Source organism: Protopterus annectens, chromosome 2.part1, assembly GCF_019279795.1.
Source record: "Protopterus annectens isolate FY-2018-M chromosome 2.part1, PAN1.0, whole genome shotgun sequence".
Lineage (NCBI taxonomy): Eukaryota > Metazoa > Chordata > Ceratodontiformes > Protopteridae > Protopterus > Protopterus annectens.
Window position 1 is genome coordinate 1,488,047,788 of NC_056729.1, and position 25,638 is coordinate 1,488,073,425.

The 25,638-nt window shown below is 38.8% G+C and overlaps 1 protein-coding gene across 1 annotated transcript in view; it reads left to right on the top strand.

The window, feature by feature from the left end:
* Nucleotides 1–25,638, top strand: part of CEP104 (centrosomal protein 104) — a 2,320,447-nt gene that overhangs the window by 845,486 nt on the left and 1,449,323 nt on the right. The gene's annotated exons all lie outside the window — the stretch shown is intronic.

Genomic DNA, 25,638 nt, shown 5'->3' on the forward strand with positions numbered 1-25,638 from the left:
AGTACTCAGAGGCTGCATCTGCAAATTCAGTCAGATATAAATCATACGCATTTGCTTCCATTTTAGAGAAATAGATGCCAAAAAGGGGCATGCCCAGTACTGAGCTGTGGGTGACTCTGCTAGTGACTGCCTCTTGGTGGAGGTGGCCTCTCCTGTTTTGACCTTCTGGGTCCTATCATTGAGCCGGTTAGCTATCCAATGGGTGATAAAAGGGTTTATACCTAAATTAGTGAGCTTGTCTATAATGCCTCAGTGAGGTATTGTATCAAAAGCCTTGGTCAGGTCGAGGTAAGCTGGGTGCACAGTCTGAACTTCATCCAGTGCTTTGGTGACCCTCTCAAAACGTTCACCAGATTTAATAGTCATGTGTTTCCTTTAGTAAAGCCGAACTGTGTTGAGTCCAGCATTTGCAAGTTACTTTTGTCCTCATTTATCTGTCCATGATGATTTTTTTCCATGGCCTTAGATATGAGGCTGGTAAGGTTTTTGATATAAAATTTTTTGCCACCTGTAGTACAGATTGGGTAATTTATCTAGTATCATGCTCTTGTTCTGCCTTTTATATAGGGCATACTTCCCAGCCGCTTTGTATACATATGTCTGAACATTTTAGTGATATACAGAACAAGTGGTTATCAAACGCTCTTTATAGACATTGTGTTTCCCACAGCTCAGCTAGATTTTATTTTATGGTAATAGACAAAATTCAGGGAGATAGGATAAATAAATCAGGTTGGCATTCTATTCTTAATAGAAAAGAAAAAATTCGATCATTAAGTTAGGGGGTCTATTTTCTCCAGGGCAGTAAATAATCTATAGGAAATGATGTAACAGGAAAGTGTCAATTGAAAAATGTTTCATATATATATGTGTGTGCTTACACTTGTGTTTTTGTTTTTGTCACTGAGGAAGGCAGTTTTGCCGAAACTGGTCTAACTATTTTGGTCTTGCCACACTAATAAATTTTGATTATATTGCTCACTCGTTGGTGCTAGCCTCTCTTTTTTTGGATTGCCTTGTGGTTTTTTGGCCATTTGTACCAGCCGTACTTGTTGGTAATTACCCAGATTAGTGGATGTGCTTCGTGTTTCATTGTTGCAGTCCAGACTTGTGAGATTTCTTGCTGTGTAAGCCCTTGGCTGGCCTGAATACTAGTGTAAAGATCTCACTCCTCCTTAGGTGTACAGACGCCCTATCCGATGTCAATATGCTTGGGAATATAGGGAACCAGCCAATGCCATGATGTCAGACCCCGAAGCAGTATTTCAGTGTGTTTGTTATTGTGCACCAGATAGAAGTCATCTGAAAGCTAAGTACCCTGTTGGGGAAGTCTTTTTTTTCTTCTTTTAACCCATGTCAGATAAGGTTAACAATTGTCTCACTGTGGTAAACAAACACCACACCAGGACTTCCATTCACTGTGTGTCACATGTCTAGGCCCTGATCTTGACATTCCTAATTGTCATTTCTGCACCCTTTTTAACTCTAGGACTATCAGGCATAGGACCGAGATCGTATCTAGGCATGTTAGTCTCCTATCTATTTTGTATCTTCAAAGGTTATCCACTCATCATCCTAAGGTTGAGCTCCCTATGTGTAGGAAAGATAAGGAAAAAAGAGCTAAGCTTAGGGCGTCAGATGACAGTTGTTCTCTGTCTGCAAGTCCCCAAGGCTTTTTATCAGTGAGGAAGGTGAGATGCTTTCACAGCCCCCTTCTGTGACTGAAGTGGTGGAGCAGGCCTCTGTTGTGACCCGTCCAGAATCAGACATGCTGTCAGGTCCCTCAACAACTACACAGGCCTTGATTCTTAGTGTACTGGTCAGGTCTGGTCACTCAGCAGACCTTGGCTTCCAACAAGCAACATTTTACCGGTGACGTTCCTTTGTGGCATCAGCCTGCATTGACTTATCCTTACAGAGAGACTGCCATCAGGACTGCAGTTGTACCTAGGCCCAAGGCCAGAGGTGAGAATCCTAAGAGGGGTTCTACCTTAGTCCCTATGCCTACGCTTACCGACTCCCATGCACAGAGATATCAGCAAGACCTTGCGGGGTTACCTGACAACCTTATTTCTATAGTCAGAGCTAGGTAACCCCCTCTGGTGTCTTCCCTAAGGAAAAGGAAAAGGGATCATATGCCCTGAAGTTTTCCTAATAGCCTCCTGATCTTGATGAGGAAGAATCTGTCTTTGAGGAGGGACTCTTCCTTACTTCTTTTGAACATTCAGATTCTGAAGAGAAGCTGGCTTCAGCTTCACCCCCCTGAATATGTCACTTTTAGGGAAACTCTCCATGCCATGAGGGTACATTTCCATTGGGAGGCCCAGGAATACCCACAATCAAAAAAGAGGGTTCGGGAGTTTCTTGACCTACCAGAACACAAGCCTTTAGCTATTCCTCCTATGTTGGAGGTTGTACAGGATGTTTTTTATAGATTCTTCTTTGAACCCAGATTCTCTTCTTCAATCCCTTTGAAAACCAGACAAGTTCTACAGGGTGCTGGACTTGCATGAATACTTCTTCAAGAATCCTTCTGCAGATCCAGAATTTGTCACTGCAGGACCCAAAGGAGCAATGGTTAGCTCTTCAAAAAATCCTTTACTTGTTAATAAAAAAAGCAGGGCCATTGATAGGTTTGGTAAAAAGTTTACACTTTTGCTACCCTAGCTGTCAGGGCCCTTAATTGCCAGTTTCATATGATCAAATACCAACAAACTATTTTAGATCAAATGAAGCAAAAGATATTCCATGGAGGACAAGTACATTTTCAAGGAATTGTTGGATCTTTGCCATTCTAGCTCCCAGGTGTCTAGACACTCTACATTGCAGCTGTGCTGCTATGGAGGCCTCCAGCCGAGCTGCAGTCTCTGGTTCTGTCATTCAAAGGCATGCTTGGCTTAGGGAGCAGAGCCTCCCAGACCATGTTAATTCCAACCTTCTGGATGCACTCCTGGACAAGGACTTCCTCTTTGGGCCAAAAGCTGAAGCTGTGCTGAAAGTAGGGAAAATAAAGCAAAATCTATGCAGACTGTTAGACTTTCTCCAGGTCCAGTCTCCTAGGTTTCAAAGGAATTTTCCCACTAAACACTGGTCCTTTCCTTCTCAGTCAAAAAGCAGGCAAAGGAAGCTACAGAGGGAAAGACCTCAAACTCAGCACCAATCATAAAGGCCCACACAGTGGTCCTCAGAAACCCCCAGGCAGGAGAGTTCTAGGCCACAGGGTCCTGACAGAGAACAGCAGTGACTCTTCCATTCCCCTCAACTTGCCCCCATCCTCTCCCAAAAACACAGGAGGAAGACTAGGAGGAAGGCTATCCCGTTCAAAGAAAATTGGTCCCTCATCACTTCAGATGAATGAGTTCTGAATATTATCTCAAATAGTAACAGGTTCACTTTCAAAGAGCCATTAAGGTCATCAGGTTTCCCAGATATTCTATAAAATCAAAGAAGAGAGGCCTTTTTTCAAATTCTCAATCTGTGCTCACAGGACTTAGTGGAACCAGTTTCAGAGCACCAAAAAGGAAAGGCGTTCTACTCCAGGCTATTTCTGGTTCTCAGAAAGAAAGGCTCTTGACGCCCTATTCTAGACCTGTCTACCCTAGGTCAGTCCCTGCTGGTACCAAAATTCAAAATGTTGGCTCTTCAAAAGCTTCTACCCACGATAGATCACCAGGCCTTAATGCTCACCCTGGATCTTAAGGATGCTTACTTACACATTGCTGTAGAGGAATCATGCAGAAACTTTCTACATTTCAGATCAGGTACCAGTCACTTTCACTTATCTGCCCTACCCTTTGGCCTGCCTACTGCTCCTAGGGTTTTCACAAAGTGCTTAGCCCCTGTGATCACTTTCTGCAGAACAAGAGGGTCCAAATGTATCCGTGTCTAGATTACTGCCTTTTTCAAGCTACTAGTCTGTCAAAGCTCCCCAGGGATCTGGCCTTTACCCAGAACCTCTTCACCTCTTTGGGGTTCGCCATAAATCTATGCAAATCCAACACAGACCCATCACCAGGATCATTTACCTGGGGGCTCTTCCAGATTCTTCCCTTCAAAAGGCCTTTCTTCCTCCAGTAAAGGTCTTCTTTCTGACTCAGTACTTCCAAAACATTATGCAGAGACAGTGCTTTTTAGCCAGAGAATTCCTCAGAACAATAGGTACATGGCATCTTGTATCCTCATGATTCTTCTGGCCAGGCTACGAAAGAGGAAACTCCAGTGGTACCTCAAGAATCTGTGGTGCCTGCACTCACAAACCTTGGTGACTGAAATTCAGCCCCTTGTCTCAAGGAAGAATTTGCATGGTGACCACAGACCTTTGCCCAGAACTTTGGTCTGCCCTTCAGGTTCACTCCTCAGAGTCAAACTTTAACCACATAGGCTTCAGAGACAGCCTGGGGAGGCTCATTTCCAACACCTTTAGCCCCAGGACAAATGGAAGATTCAGGTCAGAGACAAGCACATAAACTGGAAAGAACTGAGGTAGTTCAAAAGGGCCTAGTAGCTTTAAAAAAAAAAATGGAAACCAGGGGGTCCTGCAAGTCAAAACAGACAACACCATAGGCATGCAATACATAAACAGACAAGGAGGCACTCAGTCTTACCTTCTATGTCGACTAGCTATGCAGACCTGGGAGACAGCTCATTCTCTGGGGTTGCACCTCATGGCACAATAACTTCCAGGGGTTGAAAACACTAGCACATCACCTCAGCAGGAACCTGACGGAGCCCCACAAATGACATCTGTAATGGGAAACTTTTCTCAGCATAGTCCAGAAATGGGAAATTCCACAGATAGACCTCTTTGCCAACAAAGAAAATGTTATTTATTTATTTATTTATTTCAGTTTGACGACTGAAGAAGTCATGTGGGCCAAGAACAGCCCTTTTTCAGTAGTGGAGGCCTGGGGAGAAAAGCTCCAAGGACAATTACAAACATACATAAAGTTACATACATGTAGTAAAATAGTCAATTTACAAACATACTTAATGCAATACAGTTTATATACAACTGGCTGAGAATACAGTAAAAATGCATATGAGGTATAATACAATTATTCAGAGAAATACAGAATGTTATCTGAAGAAGCGTGGCTTAGTACTACGCGAAAGCGCTCATTTTTACTCAATATACTGGTATACGTTTTACATCGTGTCTGCCATTGGATTTTATTTGGTTTAAAGAAGAATTTGCACATCGTGGTTGGTCTTCTTACTACTCTACACTCATCCTTTTGTTTTTTTGGTGAGAAGTCCTTTCGGTGAAGAGCTTGCCTTCCTTGTTTTACATTTACAAATGCAGAATATTATTAAATATAAGAAAATGCAAATAATAAATATTATTATTATTGCAGGGTTGGGAGAGTGGCCTAATGGTTAAGGTGTTTGCCTTATAAACACAAGGTGCAGGGTTTGAGTCTGACAAGGGATAATTGGCTAGGCTTAAAATGGCTCGCAAGGGCAGTTAGCTTAGTACTAACCTATAAAAAAATATATATATATATATATAATAGCTGAAAAGATTATGTTCCAAAAGCAAACTGCTTGCAGCCTGAAAGACAGATGCTTTCTCCTTCCTTTGGATTCACCTTTTCCTTTATGCATTTCCTCTCCTGCCTCTTCTTTCTCAGATCTGCTAAAAATCAAGGAAGAGGGCCCAAGAGTTATTTTGATAGCCCCCGACTGGCCCAGGCAGCCCTGGTACTGTGTTACTAAGCTTAACCATGAAAATCCATGGCACTTACCTGAGAGAGTGGACTTTCTGGCTCAGGACAAGGGGAGGTTTGTGCATCCCAATCTGCAGACTCTCAGACTGAATAATCCCCCAGTATTCTCCTCCGAGCTTGTCCTAAGCAAACAAGTTCAAGACATTCTCAGAGCCAGAAGGCGTAGTACTAAGAAAGCATACTCAGCCACTGTGAAAAGATTCTCCATCTGGTGCCAGCAGAAAGCCCTCAATCCCAGTTCAGCCAGTATCACTGCCATTTTAGATTACCTAGCTACCCTGGTTGACAGAAGTCTGTCCTTTTCTTCCAACAAAATACACGTGTCTGTCATTTTAGCCCATATATCTGTTTTTCCTTCTGTCTTTTCACACCCCCCTGCAGAACCAGTTCCTTAGGGGAGTGATCCACATCAGACCTCCCAGGAGGCAACCCCCACTCCTCCATGGAACCTCTATTTTATTCTGGAAAAAATTACCCTACCACCCTTTGAACTGGCAGCTTCTACTGACTTAAAATTTTTAACTTGGAAGACTGCAGTTTTACTCGCTATCACCTCAGCTAGGAGGGTCTCTGAGCTGCAAGCTGTCATGGCAATGGAACTATTTCTCATATTCCATTCAGACAGAGTATCCCTCAGGACTAACGCACCCTTTATGCCCATGGTGGTCACAGAGGGTCTATATTATGTAGCTGAAGGAACTAAAAGTCGGCTACCCTTTCATCGACACATATGTGTTGAATCCGCACTTGAGCGAACATCCACATTTTTTTCCCCAAGGGAAAAATCGGTTGGGTGTTGTATTAAATCTGCTCTTTTCCCCACTGTAGTGCGATCTCAGAGTTAGTATATTTAGTCGGGGGGGTGGGGGCACAGCCTCCCACATTGGGAGGTGTGGGGGGCAAAGCCCCCCAAATTAATTGTGTTTGTTATATTGTGTCGTACGTAGTTAGCCTACCGATTTTTTTCCCTTGGAAAAAAACAATGATGTGGCCATTCGCTCAAGTGCAGGTTCGACACATATGTGTCGATGAAAGGGTAGTTGACTTTTAGTTCCTTCGACTACATAATATAGACCCAGTCACAGGCATATCCTTTAATCAAGCCATACACCTGCCCACCTTCTTCCCCAGTCCTGGAAACCAGGAGAGAATCCTTCATTCCTTGGCTGTGCATAGACAGCTCTGCTCCGCTACTATCTTGACAGAACTAAATCTGTCAGAAAATCAGACCAACTCTTGTGTCCTTTGCCACTGGCTCTGAAGGGAAGCCAGCCTCCAGTCAGACTATTTTCAATTGGATCCATCCTTCACCCATCCTGTATCCCTTTTCTCACTTTTGCACATGGGGTCAGGGTGTCACTTCAACAGTGACAATCATCTTGAGCCACGGTTTACAACGCCACGTGGCTAGCCTGGCCATGGTAGTTCATCCAGGGTCTATATTAGAAGACCGAAGATGCATTCTTTCGAATGCATCTTGGTCGAACATAAAAGGCTGAAAATGCAAAATATTGAAGTAGCTGTTAAGTGAATTCTTTCCCTGGGAAAGAATTTGCTTGGCTGCTTTGGTACTTGCTGTTTTCGGCACTGTAGAGCTGTCTCGGATTTGGCCGAAGCCCCCCACTTAATGTAATGTTTGAAATTATTTTTTATTATATTTTTTTTTTTTTTGTTGGAACAGCAGTTTTTTTCCCCTTGGAAGAAAATCGCTGTTCTGACACTTTGACATTGCAAGCTTTCACTTACATAGGATCGATTAATCACCGTTCACTTTTTTAAGCGTTCAGTGATTTAATATAGACCCATTCATCCATACCACTCACTCGCACTTATGGGCAATTTAGAGTATCCAGTTAACCTACTGTATGTCTTTAGAATGTGGGAGGAAACTGGAGCACCTGGAGGAAACCCACATGACCGCAGGGAGGCCATGTAGACTCAGCACAGATGGCACCACAGCCAAGAATCAAACCAGAGATTCCCAAAGCTGAGATGAGTGTAAAAGGAAGATTATGGAGAGGAGAGGAGAGAATGCCCTGCATGATGACAGTGGCAAATCCTGCTCTAGACCTGGAAAAGGCTGATAAGTAGTAGTGCTTGGTAACCACTGCACCACTGCGGCCCACTATTTCCAAGTGGATCTCTCACTGTATTTCCTTTTACTACAGCCGTCATGGTAAAAAGCCACCTGAAGCTGTCAGGACTCACTCTACTAGGGCCATGGGTACCTCTGCTTCCTTCCCAAAGGGAGTCCCTACCAAAGACATTTTGGACGCTGCTACCTCGTCATCTGTGCAGACCTTTACCAAGCACTACCACTTATCAGTCTTTTTCAGGTCTAGAGCAGGATTCGCCATTGCTATCCTGCAGGGCATCCTCTCTTCTCCTCTCCCTAATCTTCCTTTCACCCTATTCTCAGCTTTGGAATAATCCCACAAGTCAGGATTGTAACAGTGAAACTTGAAGAACATAGTACAATTTTGTTTATTTAAACATAAATGTAGCTGTTTGACTGTATTCACTGTTGCAAGTTCATAGTACATTCATGATGTTTTAGCCTTGTATATTTTGTGCAGGAGGGTTAAAAAGTTGGTGTTTGGTGTGTGTGTGTGTGTGTGTGTGTGTGTGTGTGTGTGTGTGTGTGTGTGTGTGTGTGTACACGTGTGCGTGTGAGTAGGCATTTGCTGGGGATTAACTGCATGTAAATTCATTATTTTGGCAGATGTGTTGGGATTTAACATTCTGCCTTGGAAATAATTTATTAAAGATTTTTATATTTTAAACAGTTTATCGTATCCCCAAGGCCATGACTTATTTTTTTCTTTAACAAGTCTATCGAAGGATGGAGTAACTTGCCCAACTGTACCCGGATGCTATCCATAACAAATATGCAATAACACCACCACCATCCAGAACCCTTTGTGAATCAGTGAATTTGCACTGAAAATTTTCAGGTGTTGAGGTTATATCAGATATCAGCCTTTTGAAACAGCACCTTCTCATAAGGGTAATAATGAGGGTTGTCCGTGATTGACTTGTCTAAAAGTATTTTCCAGAATCCACTAGAAGCATCTAGAGTGTCCGACTCAGCTCATCTATGAACGATTTAGCACCCAATTCCCCATGAGCATGCAGTGCAGTGCTGGAGAGAGGTAGCCCCATTCTGTCCACACTCTGACCACATGAAGAGCAGCAGTACTCATCGACCTTGTATCTTGCTATCCTTGGACAACCAGAGATCTGCAGCATTGTGGTATTTACATTTAGGTGAGATTCAGGGTCTACTTATTCATTTCCTCCCAAGGGTTTGGCAGTGCCCTGCATAGACACAGACACCTTGAGTTGCCATTTTTCATATGAAAGCACCATTGAAATTTCACTAGTACCTAGTTGCACACAGCTCAACTTGGTTGCAGTGACAAGCACTGCCCCTAGAGTTGCAAGACAGATAGTCCTGACATTACTTTATATTCTCACTCCAACTATCTAATCAATAAAAAGGGTCTTTTGCCATTTATGTGAACTTTCCCACTATCTCTGTTACCAGCTTAGTGAATACGGGCATCGTGAGGCACTGTAAAAATTACATAAGAACAAACAGCCAGCACTCTTCTGGAGCATACATAGAAAATTACCTCATGTTTACTGACAACCAGTTAATTCTCAAACAGATTGATATACAGTTAATTCTCAAACAGATTGATATATGGTATGTGAGAGATGCTTTTACACAGTGTTACTAGAAGGTGTCACAAAACTCTCCTAATGTCAATAAGGTTGCCAGTAGTACACATGCTGCACCCACCACACACATCTCAAAGACACATAGACTCACATATACTGAGGCACTTAAATGTAACCTTACTAAACCCCAAACACCTCTTTGACGAAGTACACATAGCAAATACCCTCAGCAGCCCCGAATGCACTCTTTCAAAACACACTCACATCAACGCATACTGCCACATCTCATGGAGCCTCTATTAGCCCATAAAGCAAGCCACCACACAGTCCAGCATTCTGCTAATTGGATACTCTGTTATGAGGCACACTAATGGCCTTCACACCAAGCTGAGTAAGGAGAAAGTTGAGGTCACTTGATTATCAGAGGCAAGGATCTGCCAAGTCACACACAGACTCAGGTCACTGGACCACAGGTACCACTATGAGACAGTCATAGTCCATGTGGGTATAAATGACCTGAGACGTACCTCCCTAGACTATATGAAGAGAGAAATCACTGAGCTCTCAGAATTTGTGTCACAGGCTGGTATGACCCTAGCATTGAGCACCATTTTACCTTCTCTAAGGATGATGCCACAATATGAACAAAAGATGACTGACTTTAATAATTAGCTTATTTTTTTTCCTCAAATATTTTTTTATTTTCAATTAAAATAACATTTACATAATATTTTTAAATATCATTTTAAACAACTATATACAATATTTACAATAGCCTGACTTTCAGTTATATACACTGTATGTTATTAAATATAGAATTAACAAATCAGTTATCAGAGATCCAGTATTGATTATTGCAGAGTGTCCAACAAAGATATAACTTTCTTCCAAGGATTATTTACCAATGGCCTGGGATAGATTTGTAGTTCTTTGATTTTTATTTCCATCGATGCAGTTGTCTTCAGTAAAGTGTAGAATTCTTCCAAGGTCATGGGTGTATTTGAATTCCACCTTCTGGTTACGCATTTCCTAGATATAGCAAGTATTGTCCATAACAAATACATATTTGTCTTATTCAGGTAGGGACCTTCATTTACATTTAGTATAATAAATACTTTAGTTACACATAATCTGCTGTAGTGCAGCGGTAGCATTGTCGCCTCACAGCAAGAGGTTCTCCTGTTCGATTCTTGGCTGGAGCACCTTCTGTGTGGAGTCTGCATGTCCTCCCCGTGGTCGAGTGGCTTTTGAATGACAGGCGTGAATGGGCGTGCCTTCGTTGAAGGTTGGGCCAATCATTAGTGGACCGGAGTTCCGCTGTGGAGACCCCTAACCGGAAAAAGCTGAAAGAAGAACAACATAATCAATACTTTAGTTAAAAGGTAAAGGATTCATTAAATAAAGCTTGTAAAAAATGATTGATTCTATTCCAATATGATTTAAATTTATTACATTCAAAAAATATGAATCCAGTCTGCTTTATTTGACTTTTCACACCTCCAGCAAAAAACATTTGTAATAGTACTCATCTTTTTAATTCTATCTGGTGTTAAAAATGCTCTATGTAAGTATTTCCAGTTAAATATTTTCCAGTACTGTATGTTAGAGGTGTAATTAACTGATAGTAAGATGTTAGTTTTAATTTTTTCTGTTAACTGCAATGACTGACCTTTTGTTAAGAACTGCCAGTATGATGGTTTGGGAATTGTTTTATATGTTATTAACTCTTTATATAGATTTGAAATGGAATTTTTCTTTTCACAACTATTATATATAAATTCATACAGAAAACTTATTAGATTTGGAATATCTTTAAATGAGGAATTATTAATTAATCTGCATAAATCTTGAGTGTACATTACAATGCTTTGTAAGGTTAACCAGTCCTGTGTTGGAATATTGTAAGCAGTTTTTGTCATATGTATATCTAAAACATTTAATTTATTTACACATTGAAACCAGCATAAGAATCCATTTTGTTCCCAGGAGGTTATTGTTTCCCTATATATTTTGTGAGGAAAGTTCTTAGTGATGGTAAATGGGGTTAAAAGGTCAAACCAAAGTTTTAGATCTATGTTTGCATTGATAAGTTTCCTAAAATAATTGATGTAATGATTAATCAGTGTTGTTTTAGAAGGTTTTGTTATATTATATTGTATACTTATGCATAGTATGTACCAGGGCTTGTTTGATTTGTGTACTTATTAAAATTATTTTAACAGATTAATACAGCCATTGTTAATTCTTTCTAGTTGGTAAAATAATTTGGGTTTATCCAGTCTATTGTAGTTTAAAGCACAGATGCTTTTGTATACGTTTCTATTTCTGGGAAGTTCAATCCTCCTTGTTTCCAGGGTCTAATATGATGAGTTAGAGCTACTCTGTTCTTTTTGGGATACCATAAAAATGTTATTAAACATGAGTTTATTTCTTTAAGAATGCATCTTTCAGGAATTAACTGTATTGCTAATGCTACAAATAGTATTTTTGGCAATAAGACCATTTTTATTAATTGCAATCTGTCATCAAAAGTTAATATAATTGTGTTCCACTTTTCTATATATATTTTTATTTTTTCGATAATGTTTTTATACTTTATTAATATTGTTTTGTTTATATTGTTGCATAACACTATTCCTAAATAATTTAGTGTACGTTCTTGTTTTCCTATGATGGATCTATCTGTAACTTGAAGTTATTTTTTCTTATTTAAAATAGATGTTTTGATTTTGATTTTTAAAGTGTAGACCTGAAATCGTATAAAATGTCTCCATTACTTCTTCTAGCTCTCCTAATGACTCTCTGGAATTTGATAGGGTTAATAAAATATCATCAACAAAAAGCATTATTTTAGATATGTACTGGTCTTAGACTTCTATTACTTTTATTCTTGGATTATTGCATATTATTTCTGCAAGTATTTCTATAGCCAAAGCAAATAAAATAGGAGAAAGGGGGCATCTTTGTTTAGTACGTTTTGTTTTATGGATAGATTCTGAGGTGAAAGGACCTAATTTAATGTAGGCTAAGTTATTAATATATATGCTTTTTAGTAATAAAATAAAGGGAGGAGGAAATTCAAATAATGCAAAAGTTTTAAATAGATATTCCCAATTGAGGGAATTAAAGGCTTTTTCTATGTCTAATCCGATTACAAGTGTTTCTCTATCTTCTTTATTCACATAATCTATAAGAGTAAGTATCCTTTTAATATTATCATGTGTGTGCCTGTTATATAAAAATCCAGTTTGATCATTATTATTTATCTTTGAAAGTGGGATTTTCATTCTCTTAGCACGATTGTCATGAATATTTTGTAATCATTATTCAGTAATGATATAGGTCTGTATGAGGTGCAAAGGTCTGATGATTTATTATCTTTTCAAATTGGTGTTATAACAGAATATTTCCATGAGGGTGGTATTTTTGCTTCTGACTGGACTTCTAGCAAAGTTTTATGAAAAAGGGAGATTACTGTTGAAGGGAAGAGTTTGTAAATTTCTGTAATGATACCATCTATCCCTGGAACTTTGTTAGATTTACTTTCTTTTATCTTGTCAACAATTTCTTTGTAGGATATAGGTTTTTGTAGGTATAGTTTAAAATTTTCGGGAAATGTTTTTATATTGATAAGGTTTGTATCTAAGTTTATTTGGTTGGTATCTAAATCTTCTTTTTTGAAGTGTTCCATATAATGGAACCAAAATGCTTCAAGGATGTCTCCTATATCTGATACTTTTTCCCCTTTCTTTTCATGATATATACTACTAATGTTATTTGCTTTAGATTGTATTTTAATTCTTGTAGATAAGTTATGTAGATATCTGGGGGAGGTGGCTAATGAGTTTATTTTTAATTTTTCCAAGTCTAGACAAGTTTTGTGTGTTAGAATTTCATTATATTTTTATTTAATTCCTCTATTTCTTTTTTGACTTTTGGACAATTCTGATTTTTTTTAGATTTTGCTGTCAAGAGTCTGGTTTGCAAGTCTAATGATTCAGATTCCCACTCTCTGACTTTGTTTTTGTACCAGCTAAGGGTCTTACCAAATAAATACACTTTTAATGAGTCCCAAACCATGACTCTACTGATTTTTGTTGTATTATTAATTTCAAGATATAATTGTACTTCTGAAAACATCCAGGGTCTGAATTCTTTAATTTCCGTGATATATGATGGAATTCTAGTTGGGAGGATTAAAGGTTTAAACTCTATTTGGAGCTTTATCATCAGAGAGGCATGATCTGAGAAGGGGCATGGAACTATTGAGAAGTTGAGGATTTTTATTTGTAAATCTTGAACTATGAATAATTTGTCTATTCTGGTTTGTGTTCCTAATCTATGGTATTTATGGGAAAATAATAAGGATTTATCATCTTTTACTTTAAAAGTGTCTAGTAAATTAAATGAATCCGTCTATCTTTTTAAGGATTTTGAAATAGTTGCTATGCGAAAAGACTTATTGGTGGCTTCAGAAGCTTCTAAGGTACAATTAAAGTCTCCTTCCAGCATAAGATTTCCTTTATAATTATTTGAAATAAAATCTAGGTGTTTTTTAACCATTCCTGCTCCAATTCCTGGGAACCAATATAGATTAGCTAAGGTCCATATTCTGTTATTAAATTTAATTATAACAAATGCTAGTAGACCTTCTTTGTCTTCATATTTATAAAAAACTTTTGGAATAATTATGTTTTTCTTCCAGAGAATTGATACTCCTTTTGTCTTTGTTCTATAGGAGGATTGAGCTAAGACTGTACAGTCCTTAGTGTTCCAAATAAAGCTATCATTTGTCTTAAAATGCGTTTCCTGGAGAAATACTACTTGTGCCTTATTTAGATTTAAATATTTTAGTAAGTTTGATCTTTTTATTTGCATTATTTAAGCCATTAGTATTTAATGATAAGAATGTTAAATCCATTTCAAGTTATTGTTGGAAGAAACTTTTTGCTTCTTTTATTTATTTTGGTTATAGAAGTTATACCATATTCTCTGATTGCATCAGGTGTTATTTTTATGTGTGTAAACTTGGGACTGTAATTTAATGTTCTTTCTTCTTTAAATACAAGTAGGGTAAAATTCTGGTCAGGTTTTAAAAAAAAAGTACTTCTATAAAACATTAATTCTAAAGTATCAAATACAAGTAAATATGAATTCCCCATTAAACATGGAATGAAAGTCATTCCTAATCCAATAGATAAAGATAGATCTATTGAATTATCACATTTACCTTTAACCAACAATATCAACTGAGCTCCATATGTTAAATTATTATATGGAGAATTTTCTTAAAAAAGATATGAAATTCTATATTATTCTATTATTGTTGTATAGTATTTTATATATCAGGATGGAATGTTAGTAGTGTAAACAGTTAAGCTGACTTAGAAAATATCTAGTATTTAGTTACCCTTAAGAGATCCCAAATATGTCAGATATGTCATTTTGGATAAATTAAATGCAACAGAGGAGCATACACTAAATAAGCCAACAGCGAATAGATTATTACTAAAATAATTTGACTAAAAGGACTCTACAGGAGACAGTGAGTGATTACCAATGAAATATGAATTTACTGTAGGTGTACTGTCTTCCTTTACTTTCCCAATCTTCAGCTCACCAACTTCCACTTACACTTATGAAAAGACATGTCTTATCAGTGGTATCCTGACTCTGAGTAGAGGTGCCCTATATTCTAGTGTGCAGTGCTTTTACATATTTATAGATTTACAAAGCAGAGTCTAAGAATGAGTTATGATCACCCTGACAATTCCCATCCTGCATAAGGCACCTCCTGCTTCCAGAACAGGTAATCACATCAGGTTTAGATTGAATGTGAAGGTACCTATATGGTAATCAAGACTTACCTTAGGTAAGTTTTAATCAAATAGTATTTAGAGTTTCTTAGAGAGTTCTCCGGGCAGTTAGAATATTCTTAAGCCTCTCCTCTCCTGACCAAAAACAGAGATTTCCCTTCCCTTTCTTTCCCTTGTTTTAAATCAGTACTAATAAAAGAAATTCATCAAACATAGGTAAACAGAAATAACATTCAGTAGTCCGACTTGTACATGACTCGCAATCCATTAAACAAGTCAGTGACTAACATCACTTTAGTAAACATTATAAAGAGAAATTAGAAATAATTTCCTATCTCTTTATATTTTCCGATAAAGCAAAGTTAACAATAAGCTATTTTAACTTAAAGTATACATTTCAATTTTTCCTTGCATGTATTAATTTCTACTTATATTGTAATGTCAATAGCTGTGTTTGAAATCTGTACAATACTTCACTTCTTCAAATCATTCCTTTTTCAATTCAGGTTTTGTTTTGTCAAAACGGCAACAACATTTTAAGGGCACAATTAATGTTTAGACTGATGTTTCAAATAAATAACTTGTCAGTTGCCAGTTGAGTTAGTTTAGAATGTATGGTTAGTGCAAATATGGCATGTTGCAAAAATAATATGTATTTTTTCGTGTGCTCTAGAGCCTGTCATATGCAAGTGACATATATAATGTAGCATATATAGAGCAGATAGCTTATGGATTGAGGTTGTTAAAGTAAGTTATGCTTATTAATCAGGCAGTTTCATTTAAATTCACAAGTAATTTGGGGACATTTCAGTTGAGTTTCCAGGAATGTGTAGTCCAATGTGAGTAATTGAGTCCACTTTTCCTCATAAATATATGTCATAATTCATTAAACTAAGCAGAGTCTAACATCTGTCTAATGATCATTATAAAGACAAAGAATTGTAATTTCCTAGCTCTTCAAACTTTCTGATATTGCAAAATGGTGACAGTAAGCTATTTTAACTGGAAGACTAAAACATTTCAGTACTTCCTTGTGAATATATATTTTTACTTTTACTTTAGTGTCAAGAACTGTCTTTGAAATCTATGCATTACTTCACTTCTTTCAAGTCATTCATTTTACAGTTCAGATTATATTTTGTCAAAATGTCAATAGCATTTCAAGGGCACATTTAATATTTAAACTGATATTTTAAATGAATAGCTATCAGTTACCAAGTGGGTTTGTACAGAGTGTGAGGTAACTGCAAAGATAATGTGTTGCAAAATGTAATATGTATCTTTTCATATGCTCTAGAGACTGTCAATTTCAAGTAACATATGAAATTGTTGTGGAACTCACAGTCATAAGGGAAGGTTGGACAAGAGCTGTTCTGTAGAGTCTGTGCAAGCCATCTGGAGAAGCAGTTAACTTTGTAGGAGATGGCTGCTGGAAGGATTAATGCGACTTGTTTAGACTACACACTTGGACATTACAGAAGTTAATAGCACCATCCCTACTGAATCTTGTCCAGCTTTAAGCCCTACTGCTGTTGGATCATCCTGGCCCTGACTACAGTGACTGAAAATCTGCCTACCTCCCATATTGATCTACAGTCAAGGAACTGAAAAAGTTAATAGCACCTTCCCTACTGAATCTTGTCCAGCTTTAAGCCCTACTGCTGTTGGATCATCCTGGCCCTGACTACAGTGACTGAAAATCTGCCTACCTCCCATATTGATCTACAGTCAAGGAACTGAAAGTAGGTCTTGGGCTTCGCTTTCTGCCTCTTTAGCCTCTGTATAGGTCCACCTTCAGAGTCCATTACTCTGCCTGCGTTTGTGTGCCTAGCAGCCAGTACCTCTCCTCTCTTATCCCCCAAAACCCCCTCACTCTCACCTTTTCCTGCCCTCATTTTTCTTTCTTTTTTTCATTCCCTTGTCCTGTTTGTATTTTCCCCATTCTCCCTCTCATTTACCTATACCAGCCACTAGGTGGCTCTACTCTCTCTTTCTTCTTTGCTTCCTCCTATTTACCCTGATTAGCCCTCCTCAGTCTGCTCTGCTAATTTGGTTTTCCATCCCTCTACCTCCATTTTCTTCCTTACCGACTGCCTATTCTCCTTACCACCTGTGCTGATATCTCTCCAGTAACCTGCCCTACTCTCTTCCATTACACCTCACTCATCTCCTCCTAAATCCTCAGTACTCTTTTCTGTCATACTCCTCCTTACCTTTCTCCTATCCCCTCTGGTATCTGGTTCCTATCTTACCCCTTCCCTATTGACACTCGCTGCTCCTATAGTCTCACCTGCTTTTCTGATTGTCTCCTGGCTATACCTCAGTTGTTAGTTATCTCCCTTCTTAACACCACGTCACTTATTTTCCCCTGTCTTTCTTTTTTCCGCCTCCCTACCCTCTTCCTTGGTCCCGCCTACCCTTCCCTATAGCCCGTGTTCTTTTCCCCTGTCCCGCCCTTCTTCCGCTGAAGTTACTTATACCCCTTCCTGTACCTGCGTCACCCCTTTCACTTCCTTCCACCGTTCCAGGTCCCTGGCTGCTGTGCGCTCCTGCCTTGGCGAGTTATCTCTGGTAGGTTACGGTTACCTTGAGCTTTCTCTGCATGGAATTTTTGATGTTGTCAAGGCGAAATAGCTGAACTTATTACTGTATTTATCAGTGATTACTGTCGCTAGTAGTCCTAATCACTATGCTACTGTGAAGTCTTTATTTATTCCGACGAGGCATCATTGGTTCTTAAACGAAGGACCCAGGGTTCGGACTAACAGCTTCAGGCATCGGGTCTGTTTAATCCGCTGCATTACTTGATGTTTGCTGCTAAATGTAGTTCAACATAGTCGCATTGCATTTTTAAGCTCTTAAAACTGTTGTAGTAATCTGCTCGTTCGCTTTTTATCTCTATAGCATTGTATTTAGCACTATTACATTGCTGTGTTGTGATTATACTTTTTCTGCTAGACCTGCTCATGCATCTTAGTACAAACTGATGTTGCCTAGATTACTCCTGTTTTTTTTCACTATAACGCTAAGCGTTAAAGCGTTTGCACTGTGTTAGATGTGTTAAGAGATACAGACTAATACTATTTCCTGCTCTACTTTGTATTTCTTTCTGCCTGTACACTTATCTAGACAAGTTAGTACCTGGCCAGGCTATCATTAGAGTTACAGCCCATTGCTACTAAACGGCATCACACACGTGGGGCTTCTTTATCGTTAGCTGGCGTGTATGCTGGTGCAAATACGCTAAGGTGCTTACAACTATCCTATGACCCGGCACTGATGGCTTATTTTCCATAGATGCCTCTGCTGCTAGCCTTATTTGGAGCTTGTTACCAACCATTTACCCATTTTGCATACTAGGCTCGCTTAAGCCTAGCTGTACCTAAACGCCTACACTCCTTGCAGTGAGCTGCAGTAGATAAGGGATGTACTCTTGGTTCATCTCTGATAGAACCTCTGCAACGCTTGAATCAGTACCTTGGATTCTCTGCTCTGGCGTACCTCTTACATAGTACCCTAATAGCTGTATCACTTACTCTACTGTTAGTAAGTCCAACTACATACTTTTAATTAGCTTTACAAATAGTTTAACCTCCCTATATCCCCGCAATGACTTGCATATAATATATTACTCTGGTGAGTTACCAGCTGGTCACATGACTGTTGCTACTCATAATATCTATTGTTTAGAGTCCATCAAGTAGATCCAGGTATACATTTTTGCTTGATTTATTTCTAGCTCACTATTGATAGTTTTTATGTATTTTCCCGCTCTTAATGTTATCAGGGTTAGTTTTAGACAAGCTGTTTCAACAGGGTTAGATTGCTAGATAATTTTACTGTTAGACTGCTGATAATATTGCTGTTGTACCTTTGTTAATCCTTACCAATTTGGCTGTGTTTTGTACCTGTTCAATTTAACATCTATGCTAAGACTGTTATTCTTCTCTCCCCCTAGAAGTTAATAGCACCATCCCTACTGAATCTTGTCCAGCTTTAAGCCCTACTGCTGTTGGATCATCCTGGCCCTGACTACAGTGACTGAAAATCTGCCTACCTCCCATATTGATCTACAGTCAAGGAACTGAAAGTAGGTCTTGGGCTTCGCTTTCTGCCTCTTTAGCCTCTGTATAGGTCCACCTTCAGAGTCCATTACTCTGCCTGCGTTTGTGTGCCTAGCAGCCAGTACCTCTCCTCTCTTATCCCCAAACCCCCTCACTCTCACCTTTTCCTGCCCTCATTTTTCTTTCTTTTTTCATTCCCTTGTCCTGTTTGTATTTTCCCCATTCTCCCTCTCATTTACCTATACCAGCCACTAGGTGGCTCTACTCTCTCTTTCTTCTTTGCTTCCTCCTATTTACCCTGATTAGCCCTCCTCAGTCTGCTCTGCTAATTTGGTTTTCCATCCCTCTACCTCCATTTTCTTCCTTACTGACTGCCTATTCTCCTTACCACCTGTGCTGATATCTCTCCAGTAACCTCCCCTACTCTCTTCCATTACACCTCACTCATCTCCTCCTAAATCCTCAGTACTCTTTTCTGTCATACTCCTCCTTACCTTTCTCCTATCCCCTCTGGTATCTGGTTCCTATCTTACCCCTTCCCTATTGACACTCGCTGCTCCTATAGTCTCACCTGCTTTTCTGATTGTCTCCTGGCTATACCTCAGTTGTTTCTACCGCTCCGTTAAGCTGCTCACTCCGCTCCCCTCCCTACCCCAATTCCCACCCACCCCGGGTCCTACATTTATAGCTCTATAGCCACACCCCTAGCCCTCCTATCCTATTACTCTCCTTCCCGCCAAATTGTTCCCCAGCCTTAGTACATCCCGTCCTACTCTATCTCTGCCCCAAGACCATACATCTTCTATTACCTTTCACTATTACCTAGACTTCTCTCCTTACACTTTCCTTCCACTCCAGCCTTTCTTTCTCTTTTCCAATTAATATCCTTTCTTATCTACCTACTGCTTTAAACAACAGACTTTCCCCTCTATTGCTTACCACATTCTATTCTCTCCCCTTTACACTTTCCCCTCTACTTCCTCACCTCTCTAATTACTAAATGATGCCTCCCTACATACGAACTATGCCTGTACTCTCTATCACAATCACAACCACCCTTCTTTCTACATACCTTCTCACCTTTCTTGAAATTTCACTAGATAACTCTCTTATCTCCACACATAAACACACCTCTACTAGACTCACATTCACAACCTACCCTAATGTTAATTCCACCCCTAGTTATCACCTATCTAAATTCCATAGGCAACATCACCTTACCTACCCCCTACTATCTTGCAAAAAAACAAAATCTCTAACAATTCTAAATAAGAACTACTTAACAAAACTTATTAATCCTACTCTACTAGATGGAGACATCCACCCCAACCCTGGCCCTACCTCACCACCTCCCCAAAACTGCTTGCCTAACCCCAACAATAACTTCCTTATAGGACACCTTAACATCCAAAGCATAAATAACAAAATACCTTTCATCCATGCCCTCTTAGATATCCACTCATTTGACATCCTTTGCCTCTCTGAAACCTGGCTTACCCCAGGCACAAAAGACTCAGAGATTGTACCCCAGGGTTATAACATAATAAGACACGACCGATTAAGACGTAAGGGTGGAGGAGTAGCAATACTCTTCAAAAATCAACTTAACATATCTATTCAACCAGAATGCCCAAACCTAAATAGCAAAACAGAAACCATCATTATTAAACTCCAACTTAACCCCAAAAATCTATTTACATTATTTGTTTGTATCTTCCCCAGGTAATAACATTCCAATACTAGAAGACTTTTTAAGCTGGGTTTCTACCAACTACCCCAAGAAACCATAATTCTTGGTGACGTTAACATAGACTGGAACACTATAAATACAGTCAATCCCACCTCCCATATTAACCTACATGGGTTTTCACAAAGTATTACCTCAACTACAAGAGTCAATAAACCCAGTAAGAAAGAGAGTATATTAGACTGGATACTAACTAATAAAGTTAAGACACATTATAAGGTAGGTATTATGCCTGATGACATCAGCGACCACTGCCTAACCTACATTTCTAGACAAAAATCAGAATTTGTTAACCTCCCAAATACAAGGCTAATTCGATCAGTCAAACACTTTAACATAGACCTTTTTAAAGCCGAACTGAGTGCATGTAATTGGAATTGCTTAAAATCACTCCCCTAGAAGAAGCAGTATTATTCTTTAATTCCACATTCCTATCTATACTTGATTCTCACGCACCAGAACGCTCTATTAGAGTAAAGACCAAATCGGCCCCATGGCTGACCACCAACACAAAAAAACTCATGCTTGCTAGAAACAAAGCATGGAAATCTTGGAGATGTAATAAACTAAACCCTGACTTAGTTAAATTCCGCCAGCTTCGTAATTTAGCAAAAAAAACAATAATCTCTGACAAGAAAAACTTCTACTGTAACCTCCAGGAAACACATATTAACAACCCTAAACAGTTCTGGTCATCAGTAAATAGACTTCTTTCCCCAGGAACTGAAAAAACTCCTTCCCCTCTAAATGCTGACCCAGAAACCCCTCTCCAGACTGCCAATGCTTTCAACTCTTTTTTCTCTGAAACTATTCAAACCCTAGCCAAACAAATGAACACTAACAACTCTCATATACCACCTAACAGAACTACCTCTTCCCTCAATTTACTCTAAAACCTATATCTACCTCTTTCATCTTCAAACTCATTCACAAACTTAAACCCTGCACCCCTTCTGCTGACAAGCTCCCTTCTCTTTTCCTTCAGAAAGCTGCTAAAGAAATTGCTTATCCTATTTCCTTACTCATCAACAGAATTATCCAAGAAGGAACCATCCCTGATATATGGAAAGTCTCCTATATTATACCACTTCATAAAGGTGGAAACTCCCTTGACCTTTCCAACTTTAGACCAATTGCCCTTCTTTCACCCCTTGCAAAAATAATGGAAAAATGTATTCACCAGCAACTGGTACACCACCTCTCCCTCCACAACATAATAGCAAACTGCCAGCATGGTTTTAGACCCCATCATAGTACCACCATCTGCCCTTCTCTCCTTTATAGATACTATCAACAAAAATCGAAACAACCATTCTCTCTCCTCCGCTCTTTTCATTGATCTCTCAAAAGCTTTCGACATGGTTAACCACTCTCTCTTAATCAATATTCTCGAATCTCTTCCTTGTGATAAACTAGCCACAAATTGGTTTAAATCTTACCTTAACAACAGACAACAAGCAGTAATTTGGGAAAATCACATCTCTTCTCTCTTGCCCATTTCCATCGGAGTTCCCCAGGGCTCCATTCTAGGTCCACTTCTGTTCTCCCTCTTTATAAACGATCTTCAGACTGCTATACCACAAGCTACCTGCATACAATATGCAGATGATTCTACCCTTATCTGCTCCGCACCTTCTTCTACTGAACTGACCTCCTTAACACAAAATACCTTTAACAAAGTAGAAACTTGGTTTTCTAAACGGTTTCTCCTACTAAATGCAAAAACTAAACTCCTCCTCTTCTCCACCACCTCTCGGTCCCCCCCTTTAAACTTTACCATTTCTTCTAATAATGGCACTATCATCTCACCTGATCCAACTACTAAACTTCTTGGAATAACCATTGACAATCATCTTTCCTTCGATCAGCACATAAACAACACCATCAAGGTTGTTAACAAAAAAATTGGATCCCTATATCGTATTAAACCTTTTCTAACCCCAGCAACAAGAACCAGATGTGCTCAAACCCATCTCCTATCTACTCTCCTATATGCTTCTCCCATTTATACCAACCTCAAGAAAAACAATCTTAACAAACTTGAAACTTGCTATAATAACATAGCACGTTTCGCCACTAGTAACCCCTTTAGGACCCACCACTGTATAAATCTAAAGCAACTTGGCTGGCTCGAATTTCAAAACTACCTAAAAATTCCTCAACTCACTATAGCTCACAACATATTACACCTACCTGACAACACCCCTATACTCTCTCAACTCCTAATCCCAGATAATAATCTGAACTCGCTCCTCTAGTAAACTTATGACTAAATCAATAAAGGCAAACAACACAGCAGGTTGTTCTCTTTTCACTAACACTATAGGTAAATGCTGGAATCTCTTACCTTGTGACATAACTTTGACTACATCCCTGCCTCAATTCAAACAGAAAGTTAAACTGTACTACCTAAATCATTGGCTTTGTTCCTGCAGTACACCAGGCTAACCTTTTTCTTTCTCATACTATATCTCTCCTTCACTCTTCCCATTAGTATCTGTCTTATTTCTTCTCCTTTTACAGTACTAATCGACCTAGGTACATTCTATGTAAAATTGCTAATATGGTATTAACTGCTCATCGAAATGTGCTTCTCCTTGAATCTATCTTGCATTCTGTGTGATGTTATGATTTTCTAATTTGTTACTTATAAACATTTGTGATATTTTGTAATGTACTTAGTATTTAGTGGAGCTTTTCTCCTCGGGCCTCTGCTGAAAATGGACATGTATCCAGCCAGACTAGCCCGGTCAACAAATGTAAAATAAATAAATAATAAATAAATAAAATGTAACTTTTACAGTGCAGACAGCTTGTGGAGTCAACATGTTAAACTGAGTAATACTTTTTAATCAAACAGCTACATTTAAGTGCACATGTAGTTTGGGAACATTTCAGTTGTGTTTCCAGGAATATGTAATCCTATCATGATAAATCATAAAATATTTACAAATAGTCCTATTATGTATTTATTTTGGTACTTTTCCGTTATCGGGGCAACACTTTCAATGCGAGCGTTCAGCTGAAATCCAGAACCTTGACATGTCTATCGACCACATGTGTGTAAAAAGTATCTGTCTTAAAAATTTTTCTAAGCAAAAAATGAAGTTATCTGGGTAAACTATCCACATGCCTGGTTAACGGATGTGTCTTGCTAGTGGATTTCAGCTGAGCGATGGCATTGAAAGTGCAGCGAGAAATGCTAAGAAAAGTAAATAAATGCAGCAAATGTGGAAAAAGTGGGCTTTCTTCAGTTTTATTTCTGTAGCATATCCAATCGTTATAATTGCCCTACAAGAAAGGAAAAATGATCTCCCTGTACAGTGTCTTCTTAGTGTTAATGTCCTGTGTGCTGTACCCAAGTCATGAGGCAATTGACTATCACAGGCAACACCTCCGTGCAAAGCTCCTGTCAGTTCCTTCCCCCACATTCATCTCGCAGGGCTGTCCTGAAAATAACATTAAGTATGACACAGAAAAGAAGGAAAATAAGGGACACTTAGCCCCCCAAAAAAGAAAATTTTTCACTGTAAAGTTGAGCCATTCACACTTTGAGAGAATGCTTTCAAGTGTTCCCTTTTACGTGACATTGTGTTTTTATCGGTAATTTGCTCCTGCGCTTGCTGAGCCCCGAATGCTGTGTATTTTCTTGTCTGTAAGGAGTTACTACAAACATCATGTAAATTGGATAAAAGTTAAAGAGGAAAGTTTTGAGACATGCTAACATAAACACCTAAAAGATGAACAGCTGAAAGGCATGTAAACAGAGTAGTATCGGAGCTCAGCAACCGCTTTGAAGGTGTTGCCCCGATAACGGAAAAGTACTTTAATTTTACCTTGCTTAGGACATTTTTCATTTTAATAACTATCAACATTACTTTTTTTTATTATTTGTTATCTGTGAGGCTAAATGCACTTTGCAGGTTCGCAGTGTCCTTAGAAACTGTAGCAATTGTTTACTGTTGCTATGGCAACACCAATAGAATGTGAAGAAAGTTTCACTTCTCTTAACCAACAGTACATTTTTTCCTCTTTTTTTTTTTTTTTTTAATGTATTTGTTAATACTAAAAGGAAATAATTCAAAGGACATATGTACATGAATGGAACATTTAAGAGTTAATCACGAACATGTCCCAGTCCCAATAAGCATAACAGTGACTATCATTAATCTAATAAATACTGTTGTTTTCCAATTAGTCTACCTTAAAACTAGATTATTTTAGACTATTATTTATCTATGTACGGTGGTGGTGCGGTAGCGTTGTAGCCTCACAGTTAGACGTTGCCTGTTCAATTCTCAGTTGGAGCTTCTTCTGTGTAGCGACATGCGTGAATGGGCGTTCCTTCGTTGAAGGTTGTGCGTTAGGCCCGGCAAGCCAGTACGTAAAAGATCTACTGCCAATCATTAGCGGACCGAAGTTCCGCTGTGGCGACCCCTAACCGGGAAAAGCCGAAAGACACAAAATTTATCTATGTATAGATAGTGAGTTATTAAATATATACAGACTATATTAGTATAGTAAATAGGAGAGAATTTAGAAAAGGAGACAAGATGCAGTTAAAATAAATAATGACAAAAGAAAGAAGAGAGAGAAAGAAA